The sequence below is a fragment of the Euprymna scolopes genome, chromosome 8, assembly GCF_053919585.1.
Source record: "Euprymna scolopes isolate OS-2025 chromosome 8, ASM5391958v1, whole genome shotgun sequence".
Classification (NCBI taxonomy): Eukaryota; Metazoa; Mollusca; class Cephalopoda; order Sepiida; family Sepiolidae; genus Euprymna; species Euprymna scolopes.
The window spans coordinates 23,488,001-23,506,154 of NC_136489.1; positions in this window are offsets into that span (position 1 = coordinate 23,488,001).

Consider the following 18,154-nt stretch of genomic DNA (forward strand, 5'->3'; position numbering starts at 1 on the left):
GATAAAATACAAATGTAGGACTTGTTCTGTTATGATGTTTTTTCCTTCGACCACCGAAAAAGAAGGCTAGAGAAAATTTGGAGTAATTTATAAAAATTTTGTCAATGGAAGAACGCTAGGCAAACATGTTTAGGCATTAAACACGTTTTATGTTTTAGTTTTTAAAAATTTTAATAATCCATATCATTATTAATAAATATTATTAAATGGGGAAATCATTTGGAGTTAAAATTCGAGTTTCGTTATTAGATAAATACGAAATCAGTTTAAATCCAGCAGCCATTTTCTTTTGATGCTGTTTTTTTTTTTGTTTTTGTTTTTTTTTGTTTTTGTTTTTTTTGGGGGGGGGGGTCAGATAACGTTAAAAATTTACACGGATAATTTTTTCAATTGTAGATTCCAAACAAACACTAACATGAGTTTTAATGGTGTTGCCTGGTCGTCAAATACGCATAAGTATTATATTTTAATTCATGCATATTTTTATTTATCATTATAGAGCTAATTTCTTATGGATTATTATCAGCTATGATTTCAAAAATTATAAAATTTATGTCTTTAGCGTCGTCTGCTAGAATTAGAATTTTATTATAAGAAACAATTTTCTTCTGATTATTAATTAACTACTGAATCGTAGTAAGACTAAAACTAATATGTATTACACATCAGCTAGAATGGAAACCAAAGCATATAACTTTTCACCCTTCTTAGTTAACCTCTGAACCACGGCATCCTTTTTTTTAAAAGAAGGAATCGCCCCATCATCGGAGACAAGATGCATATATATATATATATATATATATATATATATATATATATATATATATATATATATATTATTTTTTAATATTTTCTACGGGCATAAAATTAAGTTTGATGCACGTTTAACTTAATTTTAGGCACGTAGAAAATACTTAAATAAATATTTAAATAATAAATTAATTACAAAAATAAATTAATTACAAATAATAAATTAATTACAAATAATAAATTAATTACAAATAATAAATTAATTACAAAAATAAATTAATTACAAATAATAAATTAATTACAAATAATAAATTAATTACAAAAATAAATTAATTACAAATAATAAATTAATTACAAATAATAAGTCCCAAAAATGCGGGGGAGACTAAAATATTAACACAAGGGCAGATTACCTCTACCTTTAAAGCACTCAGGGAGTAAAAAAAAATAAAAGTAAATAAGCAATCTAATATTATATATATATATATATATATATATATATATATACATTCACGTGGCATCCTGTTTTTTAAAGGATATAATCGTCGAATTTAAGATGCAAGCAAGCAAGAAAGCTAACACTGTTCACAGAATTTTGTAATTATTTAAATAGATAACGAAAAAAACAACGTATAATTTTATCGCGTTCTTTGTGGCCGTGAATTTTATAAATCACTCAATTTTGTCCCAATCTACAGTGAACCTGATTTTAGGAAGCAGGATTTTCCCCACATTAAAAAACGACCTTGTATCTTACTCTGTTCTAGTGGGGAGACAAGCAAATAGAGACACACGGCTACCGCAAACTCTCCGCACAGAGAAAGAATTGGAAAAAGTCTGGGACCTGCTCACTTAATCTCAGGTGTTACCCAACTTATCTTCTTAGTTTTCTTGCTACTCCTGTCAGCAATGGCTTCGTTTTAATTATATCATCAATCCGTATGTTTACTCTTTCGCTGACTCATCACCTTCAGCCATAATTATTCATTAGCTGACTAATGAATGCCGGTAGTTTCTTGTCGTTCGACGGAACTTCAACAACAAAGCAGCTGATGCGTTAATATTTATCTTGGACGCCTTTAGATGATGACGATTTACGCCAGCATCTCCCGGAAGATATTAGTTTCGTATTTATGAGTCGCGTTTATTGCACGTTGGCACCGAAAACTTTTATCTCTCTAGGGTATGTCCGTTTTATTTTTATTTATAATTTTTTTTTTTTTTTTTTTTTTTTTGCTTATACTGGGTGTTTGTTCTTAAGTCTCGCATAAGCCAATGCAATACCTGCGTTTTTGTTTTTTTTTTTTTTTTGTTTTAAACATGTTGATTAATGTTTCGTGACTTTTGGCAATTTAAATAAATAGGAAAATCACACCAAATCACACAAAACAGTTAAGAAAAACATTAAAAACTCGTATAGTTTTTTTTGTTTTGTTTTAAACAAAGAACAAAGTTTCGAGCATTTGATTCGATATGCCGACGTTTATGACTTAGATCCTTAATCATTTTAGCTGCTGTTGAGAACGGTTATTTCGATGTGACTATATAAATACACACGCCACACCAATATATATATATATATATATATATATATATATATATATATATATATATATATATATATATATATATATATATCTGGGTTCTAATCTTCCGACCGGCAGGAATTGTCATCCTACACATATGATTGCGTAAGCATGAAATACTGAAAGTAAAAAGGAATAATAATTATTTAATTATCATTATCAAACCTCTTTAAAAATAATAATTATTTAATTATCATTATCAAACCTCTTAAAAAATAATTATTATTTAATTATCATTATCAAACATCTTTAACAATAATTATTATTTAATTATCATTATCAACCCCTTTAAAAATAATAATTATTTAATTATCATTATCAAACCTCTTTAAAAATAATAATTATTTAATTATAATTATCAAACCTCTTTAAAAATAATTATTATTTAATTATCATTATCAACCTCTTTAAAAATAATAATTATTTAATTATCATTATCAAGCCCCTTAAAATAAAACTCAAGGATGAGCAATGTTTGGGAAGTATAAGCTAAAAAGTAGTCAACTAGCGTATATGCACTGTTCACGACTTCCGTCGTGCGAACACTCGATCTAATATCTGCACCCTAATTGTGCGTTTATTAGTTACTAGCAGTTCAGCCTAGCTTTGCTCAGACCCTATGTACTGTTCATAACTTCATGTGCATACATATATATATATATATATATATATATATATATATATATATATATATATATAACAAGGTTGATTCATGTCCAGGTAACCGACATCTAAAATTCCAAGTGTTTAGACCTAAGATTGGCGGAGGAGTCTGGTAGAGTCTGCAAAGGTCAGGTCTTTTAATTTTGACTTCTTGGTAGCAAAATTTTCGCAGAAAATCGATTAAAAAGCTTGCTGCACGTCTGAATAGCCTTTATGTAAAATTTCAAATGTTTAGACCACAAAATTGACTGAATAGTTTGCTAGAGACCGCAAATTTAAATCTTTTAACTTTGACCCCTAGGTAAACAAATTCTCGGCAAAAACTGATTAAAAGGCTTGCCCTGTGTTTGAATATATTTTATGTCAAATTTCAAATGTTTAAACCAAAAATTGGCTGAGAGGTCAATTTTTTTAAACTTTTACCCCAATTTTGACCCTTTTATATTTTTTTTAGTTTTGGGCTTAAATGAAGTTAAAAGTTTTGATCGATGTAAAAGGAACCTACATCTAAAATTTCAAGTGTTTAGACCCTAATTTAGCGGAGGAGTTTGGTGGGTCAAATCGTTGAACATTAACTCTTTGACAGTTAAATTTCTGGCCGAAAACCGATTAAATTTTTTTTCAAAATTTCAATACCCCTTATCTCAAATCTCGAGTCTGTAGACTGAAAATTGACAGAATAATTTGGTAGGGGAATGTACACACACAGACACACAGACACACACACAGACAATTTCACTTTTATAGATATATAGATTAATTCCCTGCATTCTCATAGAAATTGCTTTGTGATCCAGAGGTAGAGGCTTAACAAATAGAGTAAAAGGTAAATTCATGGTTTGGTTCAAACCTCCCGACCAGCAGGAACTGTCGACCTACACTGATGATGGCATAAGCATGAAACACTAGTGTCTGTAGGTATAAAAGAAGCATTATTATTTTATTATAACACTAGCATATGGACCCCGTGTTGCCCGGATGATGGTCTGGACCTTTTACCAGTTATATTTCTGGGTCAAAGCCAATAAAAAACATTTTCCTCACATCCGATTAACTTGTATCTCAAATTTTGAGGTTTCTACCTCAAAATTTGAGATACAAGTTAATCGGATGTGAGGAAAATAAAATATTTTGAAATTTGACACCATTTTTCTTTTGTTTTCATTTTCAGTTGGCTGAAGAGATCCAATCAGATGGTAGACCTGTCCCTGTACTTGGACTGTTGGCATAGCTGCCCCCCTTAATATTGGCAACTGGATCAAAAAGCCGTCATCTTAAATGCGTAAATGTAGTGCCTTATTTCTTTCATGAAGGTTCTTGATTCAGGATTTCTACCTGTGAGCAAGCGTAGTAGTGGTTATGGAGTTTCTTCAAGAAGTGGGAATTTCACCTTGCCATTTGAACAGCATATTCCCGCTGGCTCACTTGGCCATCTTTTCGCGAGACAATGGAAGCATTTCTTATACATAGAGCCTATTTTTATGTTAGAAGAGGGAATATAGTTGAATGCTTTTAAAGACCAGCGTGACTTTGTTATTCTTGAATGTCCTTCCAAATTGGCTCTATATTGTATCTGACCCTCCATCCGTCTGTCTCGTTGCTCTACAGTTTCTGAAGTGCGTGCAGTGGACATGGCTGACGCATGTCTCCTTAAACGGCTGTATCACTGTTCTTCGGTTTCGGAAACGCGTGCCTTTCTTTTAAGACGATTCTTTCGTTGCTCTTCAGCCTAACTTGAAGTATGTCTTTCGAAATAACTTTCTCTTGGATCTTCATCAATTGAAGCTTGAGAAACAACCTGGATTTTACTCTTTCCTTTTGGGTAAATGGGGAGATTCGCGTGCAGTGCACTGTCTATGATTGAGAAACTACTTGTCGAAGACCCAGGCAAATTTGAATTATCACCAATTGCATCCGAATCTGCAATGAAGGAAAACCCACTCCCAGCCGAATGACCCAAACGACCATTTTCACTAAATGCGACCCTAGCATCCCCTGGCTGTTCTGCCGTGTCGTAGGCCACAGTAATTGTTGATTGGTTCGTCATGCTCTTTCTTTGCATCAGTTGATGCTTCGGCGCACTTATCGATGTCCTTCCCATTTTTGGCATAATTGATAGGTATGTTCCCAAAATTAACAGTTGTAATATAAGTCTAATGAAAGTAATGCAAAATAGACTGACGAAATTAATCGTTTGTTTAGATTTAAAATTAAAATTAATATTTCTTTAACCTATAAATAATTTAAGCAAGCAATCAGTAATGGAAAGATGTAAATAGAAAATATCGTAACATAAATATATCAAAAATATGATCAGTAATTTTTTAAACACTGGTAATACCTTGCTTAATATACAAGATTGTGTTGAGTCTGTAAATAGAACAATAGTAAAAAGAAAGAAAGGAAGAAAGGGACAAAGTAATTTTATTTGGTGGGTTTGGCAACAATTCATGCCTTTTTTTTGTTATAACGTTCAAAGTGTTCTTCTGCTTCTAATAAATAATAATTTTTTTAACAATCATCGAATTAACCCCAAACCCACAAGAAAAATATTAATAAATGCTTCACAGAATATTGGCTGGCAATAACCTATAACAAATTATTTCTTACTGTACACAAATATTTTTTTTAAGTTTTTGAAAAATACCAAGCAGGTGAAAATATTTTTCTTAAAATTACTTTTCAGCTAATAGGAAAAAATGAAAAGAAAGGAATTTTTTTTCAAGAAGTTGTTATTGCTTAAAATTTAACGTTATTTTTTTTTTATTAAAAACGTCATTTAAAAAACAGTTAAAAAATGTAAAAAAAAAAAAATTAAATACAAGAGAAGTTCAAAATTAAAAATAATATTTCTTAAATCTATAAATAATTTAAGCAGTCAGTAATAAAAGGATGTAAATAGAAAATATCTTAATATAAATATAACAAAAATATGGTCAGTAATGCAAAAAAGAAAACTGGTAACACCTTGTTTAATATACAAGATTGGGTTGAGTCTGTAAATAGAAAAGTAGTAAAAAAAGAAAGAAAGTAATTTGGGGGAGCTACAATTCATTTCAAAGTTTAATTAAATTTTCAATGTGTTTTGGGTTAGTTTCGAATAATTGTATTTTTTAAAGGAAAATAGGGAACAATGAACATTTTAAAATTTAAACAGATCATCTAATATACCCATAGATACAAAATATCTCCATCTTCAGAGATAATTAAAAATGATTTTTTTTTAAATGAAGCGTGGTTATAGTTAAGGTTTTTTTTAAAAAAAAAGCGTATATGGCGGGCGGGTGTGTTGCTATAGAAACCAGACGTAGATTTGGATGTAAATGGCAATTTTCGTATATACAATTTCTTATGGGGGTAGTTTCGTATAATGTTATTTTTGTAAATGTTCACTTAGAAAAATTACCTCCCCCCCAGGATTAACAATAAATTATTGTCTTTTATTTGATGCTGAAATTAAGACTATTATATCATCGTTTATGAGGAGTTTTGCTTATTATGTTAGCCAATCAAGACTGTTCCTAGTGTCTACACACATTTTTGCTGATATATATCAGAGTGGGCCAAAAAGGGTCCTATTTTTTTAAATTCAAAACTTTTTTATTTATTGATTTTTTTTTCAGAATAAGTAAAGGACCCCTTCCGAAGTAAGCATGAGCCGTATTAACCCTAAGGAACGTACCCTCATAATAGAGTGGTACTTTAAATCCAATGAGTCGATTTCGGAGACTCAACTCATCTGTCGGCGTCATTACAACACCAGAAACTCTCCTTCGGCAAAAGCAATCCGAGGAATTATTGCTTGTTTTAGGGACCAACAAGGAATACTCGACATGGCGAGAAGTGGTAGGCCTCGTACCGTACGAACAGCTCAAAATTTTGAGGAATTGGAGAGAAGTTTGGAGGAGGATGCATCCACATCCACAAGGAGGTGATCAAAAGAACTTGGCATTTCTCGAACCTCACTTCGGAGAATGCTAAGAGAAAGAGGATATTTTCCATATAAAGTGCAGCTAGTTCAAGAACGTCAACCTCGAGATAATGAAAAAAGACTTGAGTACGCTATGCGACTCCAGGATTTGGCCAATTATGATCCCGATTTTCTCAAAAAACTAATAATGTCGGATGAAGCCCATTTTCATCTTGATGGGTTCATCAATAAACAATATTGCCGAATATGGGGTACGGAAAACCCAACGATAATTCAGCAGCACACATTACATCCACTCAAGTGCACGGTGTGGTGTGGCGTTACAGCTGAAGAGATAATTGGCCCCTATTTCTTTGAAGACGATGCCGGAAATCAGGTAACAGTAACGGGTGACCGCTACCGAGAAATGCTGCAAAATTTCTTGCAACCGTGGGTTGCCGCCAAACCTGACAGGATGTGGTTCCAACAGGATGGAGCCACAGCACACACTGCGAGAGATACCCTTACACTTTTACAGGGTATATTTGGAAATCAGATTATCTCTCGCAGTTGCGAAATTCAATGGCCTCCACGATCACCCGACCTTACAGCTCCTGACTTCTTCTTATGGGGTTACCTCAAAGAAAAGGTTTATGCTAATAAACCAAACAATATTGAGGAACTGAAAGCAAATATTGAAGCAGAAATAAGAACCATAAGTCCTCAGATGTTGCAAACTGTTATGGAAAATGTTTTAAAAAGAGCTGAAGAGTGTGAAGCCGCTAACGGCGCCGATTTAGAAAACATTATTTTTGCTTAAAAAACTCAAAACAGTGTAAAAAACAATACTTTAGTTTTTGTAAGTTTTAAGAAGTGTTTTTCGGCCAAAATTTGTTTTGTTTATTTCAAAAGATCTCGGAAGAGTCAGTCTACACACACATAAAGTTTGGTGAGTTTAACTTTTATTTTGTGGAAGTTAATCAAATTTAAAGATAGGACTCTTATTTTGCCCACTCTGTATATATATATATATATATATATATATATATATATATATATATATATATATATATATATATATACTTATGAGTATTATCTCAAGTATTTACATATATTTTTCTGGGTCTATTTTTAGTATTTACGTCAACACTGCTCAATACGTGTGTAGAGCTAAGTATTACGTTTTTAATATGCCCATACATATGTATATATATATATACATATAATATTATATATATAATATATATACTTATAGTATAATATATATACATAAAATATTACATATATTCATATATTATATATAATATATATATAATATATATATATAATATTATATGTATATAATTATTAGTGTATATGATATCCATAGTTCTGGTATATCGTAATGCAATATTATTTCTATGTAATCTGACGGTGCTTTGAAATTGTATCAGCTCTGTAATATTCTGAGTCGGTATTATCTAGTTGAGTGGCCTAATGGTTATCGTACTTGACTCACTGTAATTGAACTCGATGAAAATGCATTTACGCTTTCAGAGCATATATATTGGTAGTGACCTAAATACATATTTATTTTCATTTATAATTGCTTATTGTGTCTTACGCGTGTAGCGTTGAATGATGGAAAATTACCAAATAACTTATCAGAGACAGTTTATATTTTCTTCGGAATAATCAAACAGTTGGATATTTTTCCATGGATTAAAAAGGATAAAAGTTGTTGAAAAGAAAATATTCTATAAAACTGTATTCAGTTTTAAATTATTATTATTATTATTATTATTATTATTATTATTATTATTATTATTATTATTATTGTTGTTGTTGTTATTATTATTGTTATTATTATTATTGTTGTTGTTATTGTTATTGTTGTTGTTGTTGTTGTTGTTGTTGTTGTTAATAATAATAATAATAATAATAATAATAATAATAATAATAATAATAATAATAATACGTAAGTGCTCGGTGATTTCAATGAGTCAGTTTACTTTGATTGCTAGGAAATTTAGCGAAAATCATAGCAAGCTTAGTTTCGTATTTACTCCATTAAGAAGCTTTTTGACGGACAAATTTAGACTGATTGAATATAAGCATTTTATTAATAATATTTTATGAATAATATTCTACATATTTTTTATTTTTTTTTGTTTTCTCATCTTAAAAGTCATAAGCACGGCTATAATTAAGGCGAATAAAATATGGCGTATTAAATGCTGTTATATCATCGTGGGCTTAATTCCTAGTTCAGAAGGGTTTCAATATATTTTTAATAGATTATAAATGTTATGAATTATATGTCTGTAAAGGTTTCTCCTTTCTTTTACACAATTTTTATGTATTTAATCCTAAGATGAAAATGTCTAACTCTTTGTTTTTTATTTCCGCTAGTGAGTTATTTGGTGTTTTTCCACCATTTACCGAAACACGTGTAAGACATAAAAATATTAGGAATAAAAATAAATATATATTTGTATTTGGAATATTTATTACAGATATATATATATATATATATATATATATATATATATATATATATATATATATATTGACAGCACCTGCCGGCACAATATATATATATATATATATATATATATATATATATATATATATATATATATATATATATATATATATATATTGTGCCGGCAGGTGATGTCAAGAAATAAAGATATTTTAATTTGGTATATATTTGTCACTTACATATAGACATATATTTTTTACACTCGTTATGATTTACCTGTATTTCTTAATATCAAGATAAACTGCGTATTTCCTCTAACTGCATCTAATTCATATAAGACTATTGCCGAAGATAAGGAAGTTTACTCAAAAGACGAATTATTGTTTAAAAGACTGATTTTTATACGTTATTCTTTGAAATGTTTTGGCTCTGAATCAGGACCCTAAAAGCTGCATACAAGTTCTAAAGTCTCAAAGGTGACATTTGTCCAATGAGTGGGACGCCTGCCATTGACAGCACACTATATATCGAGCCAAGACTGAATCTCTTAATCGAAAATGTCAAAGCAAGAGAAACTTTGTCGAATTACACCTAATCCAGTCACGTCTTTCTAGTGTCCCATGTATAAATGAAGCGTGGACGAACAGACGCATTCCATCCCCGTTATCTCTCTCTCTCTCTCTCTCTCTCTCTCTCTATATATATATATATATATATATATATATATATATATATATATATATATATATATATATATATATATATAGGGAGAGAGATAGAGAGACTACAGTCCTGTCTTTCTATATATGCGTGCGAGCAAATTTCTTCCTTAAAAATGAAAACGTAAATAAAAAAGAATCCTATGGTTTTTAAAACCCTTAAAAATGCGAAAACAGTAGACCTTTTGATAAACTTTGAAAATGACCTTTTAAACGTAATTAAAAACCTAGAATTCCACAATCCACCTAACAATTTCCAACGGAAACTACACAAAATCGTTAGAAACATAAACAACTCTAATAAAATCTTTGTAAAAGCAGATAAAACCAGAAACTTTTTTAAAATAGATAAGCAAGAATATAACAAAATAATCACAGAAAACATTACAAAAAACTAGACACAAACGAATGCGACTACATAGATATAATAAATACTGAAAGTAAACAAATTGCCGATAAACTAAAACTTAGCGATAAAGTTGGCAAATTTAAACCTAGAGAGTCATACATTCTGCTTAAAAACAACAAGTGGGACTTAAATAATAATCCCAGCACCCGCCTGATAAACCCAACTAAACCAGAAATAGGTAGAATTAGCAAAACTATACTTTCTAGAGTAAACAAACAAATCAAACAGGACCTAGAACGAAACCAGTGGGCAAATACTACCGAAGCAATGGCCTGGTTTAAAAATATAGAAAACAAAAATAAATGTACGTTTATACAGTTTGACATCATAGACTTTTATCCCTCGATATCCGAAGAACTTTTTAACATTGCCCTAGAATTTGCCGAGGCATACACTGATATATCCTCGGAAGAAATCAACATCATTAAAAAATGTAGAAAATCAGTTCTAATAAATAACAATAACCAATGGATAAAAACTAAAATGAAAAATTCGTTTGATTTGGCGATGGGTGCCAGAGATTCTGCAGATGCATCGGATCTTGTGGGATTATTCATTCTATATACCCTCACAAGCATATTCGATACTACAGATATCAGCCTATATAGAGATGACGGACTAGCTATAATAAAAAACTCCAACAAAGTCAAGGGAGAAAACTTTAAGAAAATCATACACAAGGAAATGAAAAAAATTAGGCCTAAAATCACACGTATCAGCTAACATAAAAATAACAAACTTCCTGGACGTCACGTTAAACTTAGATAAAAACACATATGAACCATACTAAAAAGATGACGCTACTCCAATTTACGTAAACCCTAAGTCCAATCACCCACCATAAAACACATTCCTAACTCGATCGTAAGTAGACTCAGTAATAACTCCAGCGATGAAAATACATTTAATAGGTCAACCAATATCTACGAAACAGCCCTAAAAAATAGTGGATACAAAAATATCGATATCAAATATAAGCAACAAAACACCAACAACTATAATAAAATTAAAAATAGAAGAAAAAGAACAATAATTTGGTATACGGCCCCATACAATCAAATGTTAAAAACAAAACTTGGCAAGAAATTTCTAGACCTTATTGAAAAAACACTTTCCCGCAACCAACCCCTTGCACAAAATCTTCAATAAAAATACCTTGAAGTTATCTTACAGTTGTTGCGAAAATTTAGAGATGATAATTAAAGCACATAATAACAAAATACTAAATAAAAACAATGTAAGCAACAACAAAATAAACAATAAAAAAGTAGATACTATGATAAAAATAAAACCAACACTAGCAGAAATAATAATAATAATAATAATAATAATAATAATAATAATAATAATAATAATAATAATAATAATAATAATAATAACAAACCAACCCCGGACAAGAACAACCATACCATAAATAAAAATACTAATAACGAACAAGATAAATGCAACTGTAGACACCGCACACTTTACCCAATTCAAAATAAATGCCTAACAAAAAGCGTAGTTTATCCAGCAACAATATTTGCGAAAGAAAACCCGAATAACAAGAAATATTACGTAGGCATGACTTCCTTAGATTTCAAAACCCAATACTATGACCACAAAAGTACATTCAAAAAATAAAAAACACCGTATAAAAACAACACTAGCGAATAAATACTGGGAACTCAAAGAAAGCGGACATTCGCCGGTAGTCGAATGGAAAATAATAAGACAAACTACCACGTGCAGACATTTAGACGACCCATGTAAATTATGCCTTCATGAAAAGTTTGTTCACAAAATAAAACTTACTCTAGGATAGCGATACAAAATAGCTTTAAAACTAACAAAAACAATAGAAAACAAACAAATAAATAAATTAAATAAACATGAATATACATAAATGATCACACATATATATATATGTATGTACGTGTGCATGTATGTGTGTACACATATGTATATTTATATATATATATATATATATATATATATATATAAGAGAAGAAAGGAGGAAAATCGTCTGCCTTAAACCACTAACCTAGTTCTAAAACAGACCCTTTGTTCGATAAAATGCATACCCATTGGCTGATAGGAAGGGGCGCGGTGTATACTAAAAAGCTGATTGGCTAACTAAAATCCTCAACATATATAAAAACGAGAAACAACCACAGAATTCGCGCATAATCCTGACGAATCCTATAGTGGATGAAACGCCGAATATTCAGTGTAGCTTAATCGCCATATATATTTTATAAATTACTATGCGTGCGCATGTATGTATAGATATTTTTGCATAGTATATATATACATATACATATATATATGCATGTATATATATATATATATAAAGTACCTATACTTATAATCACACACACAACCATATATATATATATATATATATATATATATATATATATATATATGCACTGTTGAACACTATACTATTATGACGACTTACTTGAAAAATAAATAAGATTTATTTCTCAGCTCAATCATTGATTTGTGTCTTGTGTCTTCTGAACTAAGTTACTCTTGCTCGAGGATTCGAATCTAAATGCAACGGTTATGTCTTTGATGATTTCATAAGGATTAAACTTATTGTTGAACACTATAATGACGACTTACTTGAAAAATAAATAAGATTTATTTCTCAGCTCAATCATTGATTTGTGTCTTGTGTCTTCTGAACTAAGTTACTCTTGCTCGAGGATTCGAATCTAAATGCAACGGTTATCTCTTTGATGATTTCATAAGGGTTAAACTTATTCGCATTTAAAAATTAATTAAATATTTATTATTTAAATATATTCATGTATATATATTCACAAACGCACACACGCACACACATACACACACACACACACACACACACACATATATATATATATATATATATATATATATATATATATATATATATATAGTGTCATCCAAAGACATTACTATTCTGCTATTTACAGATCATCAGTTTGGTTAGTGCTTCAACCTTAGATCGAAAATGGACCGTCAAGCTGAGAGTCTGCATCTGTACTCCTGCAGCATCATCCAACATTCGCGTAATATAAACGAAATTTAGTCAATAAAGGTACACATCTTTTCAGCTAGCCTGAGAACTCGGCTCCGTTTTAGCGAACACGCCGCCGATTTTCTTACAAGAACTCTTCCATAAAGGGAGTATATATATATATATATATATATATATATATATATATATATATATATATATATATATATATATAAATTACAATAAGTTTACCAAGGTAATCAAAATGGTAAACATAAAATATATTATAAATATTAAAGAGTTAATATTTACAAGTAAAGTAATCTCAACCAGATGTAAAAGCTCAATAAAAGCGAAAAGAAATAGAGCTTATAATATGAACAAATGATTAACAAAACATGTTAAAAGACATCTTGAAAAAGAGTTAAAAACATATTTAATTTTAAAAAGGAAGCACAAGATAAGTGGATAGTCCTTAATCCGCGGAGTTTCGAAGAAATACTCTCCTTCTCATCAAAGGGCAGGAATTAGCAAAATGCGGGATCAGATTTTGCATGTAAAAGTATTTAATGAAACTACAAGTAAGTCACAGATCTAACTTGGTTAAAACAAAAGGTGAGGTAAGGAAATAGGAGGTAAAAGAAAAATGATAAAAAGATTTCACATGAATGGATAGTCCGGTGAAAGGTAAAAAATCCAAGAATGGTAAAATCCAAAACGGTCGAATTAAAAATTTCTAATCCAATGGGTAAGTTCCAAATGGTCCAAAATGATATATATATATATATATATATATATATATATATATATATATATATATATATATATGGAAAGAGAGAGAGATAAAGAGATAGAGGGAGAGAGAAAGATATAGATAGAGAGAAAAAAGAGAGAAGGGATAAGTTCAGTCTTTTATCACTCTGAAATTGATATTAAACCTACTCTTTCTATTTAAAAGTTGTTAAAAAAGAGATTTCTGTATTATACTTAGTCATGGATATGCGAGCGACTACATAAAGGTTAACTAATATGCATATTTTTTAAAACCTAACGTTAATAATTATTTATTTATTATGGTTTATTATTGGATGATTGGTTTAATTTCACTATTACGCTGAAATCTATTTATGCATGGTTTCTAAATTCTGCATTATTGCGTAGAATTTAAAATGAAAACGTTCTAGCACATGGAAATTTTTCCCGATTCCGATACATCAAAAAAGTCTGATTTTTCTTGATTCCCGCTTTCAACTGGACTGAATTGTCCCAACACTAATATCTACAGGGGAAGGACAAAATAGTGAAAACACCTGAGAAATTTTACATAGATTTGAAAGCACTAATAAAAATTGAATACAATTACCAAAATGTTGGTTGCAAATTTGTTTATTTATATTAATTGTTGTCTTTAATTAATTGCTTAAATTTGTTTTTTATTTCAGATAGTGCATGATAAAAAGAAAAAGAAAAATGAAAGATTTATCAGATGTTCATAAAAGGGGAGGCTGCTGGTGCTTGAATAGCAGGTGCCATTGTAATGGTGAGATGGTGGACGTATTGAGGGAAACTGCATATGAACAAGAATAATGTCCTCGATTATTTAATCCTTTCTCTCTGATAAGCTTGTAAAAGTAGTTGTCATTAAGCAGAAATCAGAAGCTCAGTATCAAATCTGGTGTTCCTCGTGGTTCCATCCTGGACCTAATTCCTCGTCTTCATCAATTATCTCCAAAATCATATTCTTGCTCATTTGTAGATACAAAAACCTATGAAAATACTTCAAAGGCCAGCAATGACTAAGTTTTTTTTTCTATTCCTCTCTCTTCTGATCTTACGAGGGGCGTGCAATAAGTAATCTACTTTTAGTTGTTTGATCTAGCTAAAATTTTGCATGTGCAATGACTTATATCTCTACGGATTATATGGCAAATTACAGCTCTGAACTAATTGTGGTTTCTGTTTCAGTTACAGGTGTTTGAACTGAGTCAGGTGTGAAATGGAGTCTGTTCAATGTCGAGCAGTGATCAGGTTTTTGTATTTGAAAGGACGCACACCACAGGAGACTTTTGATGAAATGAAAGAAACTTATGGTGATAATGCCCAAAAAACGCTAGCATCGTGAATTCAAACATGGCCTAAAGTCTGTTGAAACCTCTCCCAAAGCTGGTCGCCTACCTTCTGCCATTGATGAGGCATCTGTGCGTAAAGTTGAGACTGCAATTTTGGAAGAATGGCGCATTACTATTCGCCAAATAGCCCAAGATGTCAAGATTAGTACAGGGTCTGTGAAAACTATCATTCATGACCATTTGCATATGCATAAGGTGTCTGCCAGATGGATTCCCAGGTTGCTCACACCATTCCAGAAACGAGAATGCCTCGAGTGCTCGAGGATGAATTTGGAGGTATGCCAAGAAGATGAGTCAAAGTTTTTCAAAAGACTGATTACACAAGATGAAATCTGGGTCCATCACTATTATCCAGAGACCAAAGCCCAGTAAATGCAGGGGGAGCACTTGGACTCACCACCTCCAAAGAAGACAAGGGGGCAGCCCTCCGTTGGCAAGGTCATGCTCACAGTCTTCTGGGACCAGAACGGAGTAGTGATGACAGATTTCCTGACAAAGAGTACCACAATTACAGGAGCCTATTATGCTTCACTTTTGAGGAAATTAAGGGAAGCTATCAAAATCAAGATGTGGAGCAAGATCAGCAAAGGTACCCTCCTTCTGCAGGACAACGCTCCGGTCCACAACTCGCATGTCGCCAGATCAGAAGCACGAGCGTGTAGTAATGAAATACTCCCCATCCTCCCTACTCCTAACCTTGCACTCTCTGACTTTCACCCCTTCCCAGCCATGAAGTTGTTTTTGAAAGGAAAGCGTTTCCCAGATGATGCAACCTTGATTTCTGAAGTCACGTCGTGGTTAGAGGACCAACCTGGGGTGTTCTACAAAAACGGCCTCCAGAGCTGCATCAAACTATGGGAAAAATGCATAACTCTGGATTGTTCCTAGGTAGAGAAATACTAATAACTGTGCCAAATTTCGTTGCTCTACTGCTATGGGAAGTGGGTCTGAAGCATTACTTATTGCACGCCCCCGTACAATGGGGAAAATGTAACTGGTTAATTTTAATGAAGCTAAAACCAAGATTCTCTCTTGTCATCATAATCATTTTGATATGATAATGATTATGAAACTGTATTTCCGAAGTGATCCTGATTTAAATTTCTGGAAACTGCATGCATACTAAAAGCCTCTTAAAAAAGGGGAGGCATTAAAAATAGTTCATTGGCATTGGAACTGAGAACATTTTCGGTATTATCGAAACGTTAACTGTTTTAAATAAGTTTTTATTTATTTGTCTTCCCACAAGGATAGAGTTAGGCAAAAGGTCAGATATAATATGGGGAAAATCCAGCTCCCTAAAACAGTCAATCTACACTTTACTTTAAAGCTTTTATTGAAACAATTAATTCAGGTAATTTGATTACGTAGTTAATCTGACATCTATTTGATGAAGCCGCCTTCCGCCTCAATCACCGCCTCTATACGGATCCAGAACTGGGAGCACGCCTTTCCAAAAGCGCCAACGGGAGCCCGGCGAATACTCGGCGGATGGCGGCGACCAGACTGGCTTTAGCGTTGTGAGAGGTCATGATGGTTATGTTCTCTACCGACGGTCACGCGAATTACTCCAGCAGGTTTAGGTGGGAGGAGAAGGGGGTCATCTGATTGCACCAAGGAGTCATCACACTTTTCAGCACATCCAGGTATACTTTGGTGTTGATTTTCAAGCCGACTTCGAAGATCTGCGGTGGCATGATGTGACCCTCACTTGAAACCACACCAAAGATAAAAACCGTGGCCGGAAATATTGTTTTCATCACCCTGGGCACGTTCCTGTTATTTGTGGCAATATAGCGATTCATTTTAAGGGTCTTGGCAATGGTTTGTTGTCATAACTTTGATTGTTGGAGCATGAGATGCATAGCGGCGCATCTCCGATCTCGCTCGTTGAATATTATGTCATTTTTAGACATGATAGAAGGTTTCTATCGCTCTTTGGATTTGTGCACAACTGGCCAACTAGTAGATCGTCTTACACAAAAATGAAAATCGGTTTTCATACAAGCGGAAATGGAATCATGTCGTCTTATCTAGCGAGACAATTTTATTGTTCCACTTGGAGAGCAAAAAAAAAATCGTATATATATTTTTTAAACTTGTAAAACTTGTTGTTCTGTACGTTATACAACTGGTCACTAGAATAAGCAGAGCATTCTATGATCGATAATGTATTTACGTTGTTGGGAAGTTACTTGTCCATTATAAGGTGGTTTTCTTGGGATTCTCTGGTGAGTAGTTGGTTTTTGTGACTCTTATATAAGCAGTATTGATGATCCTCGTTCATCGCTTTCTCAATAGTTTTCATTCCGATTGTTGCATGTTTTTGCTGTCGCGGCTATACAATATCCATTCATTCATTCAATTGGTGTCCTGTCTGGTACAGACATTGACCGCTATATAACTCTCCATCTATCTCTTTTCCTCCAGCCATTCATGAATTTATGTTTGCTCATCCAGTTAGAACCCAATTCATGTTGCTTCTCTGACATGCTTTTGATGAAATCTCATAGCTTTCTTTGTAGTTGTCCAGAT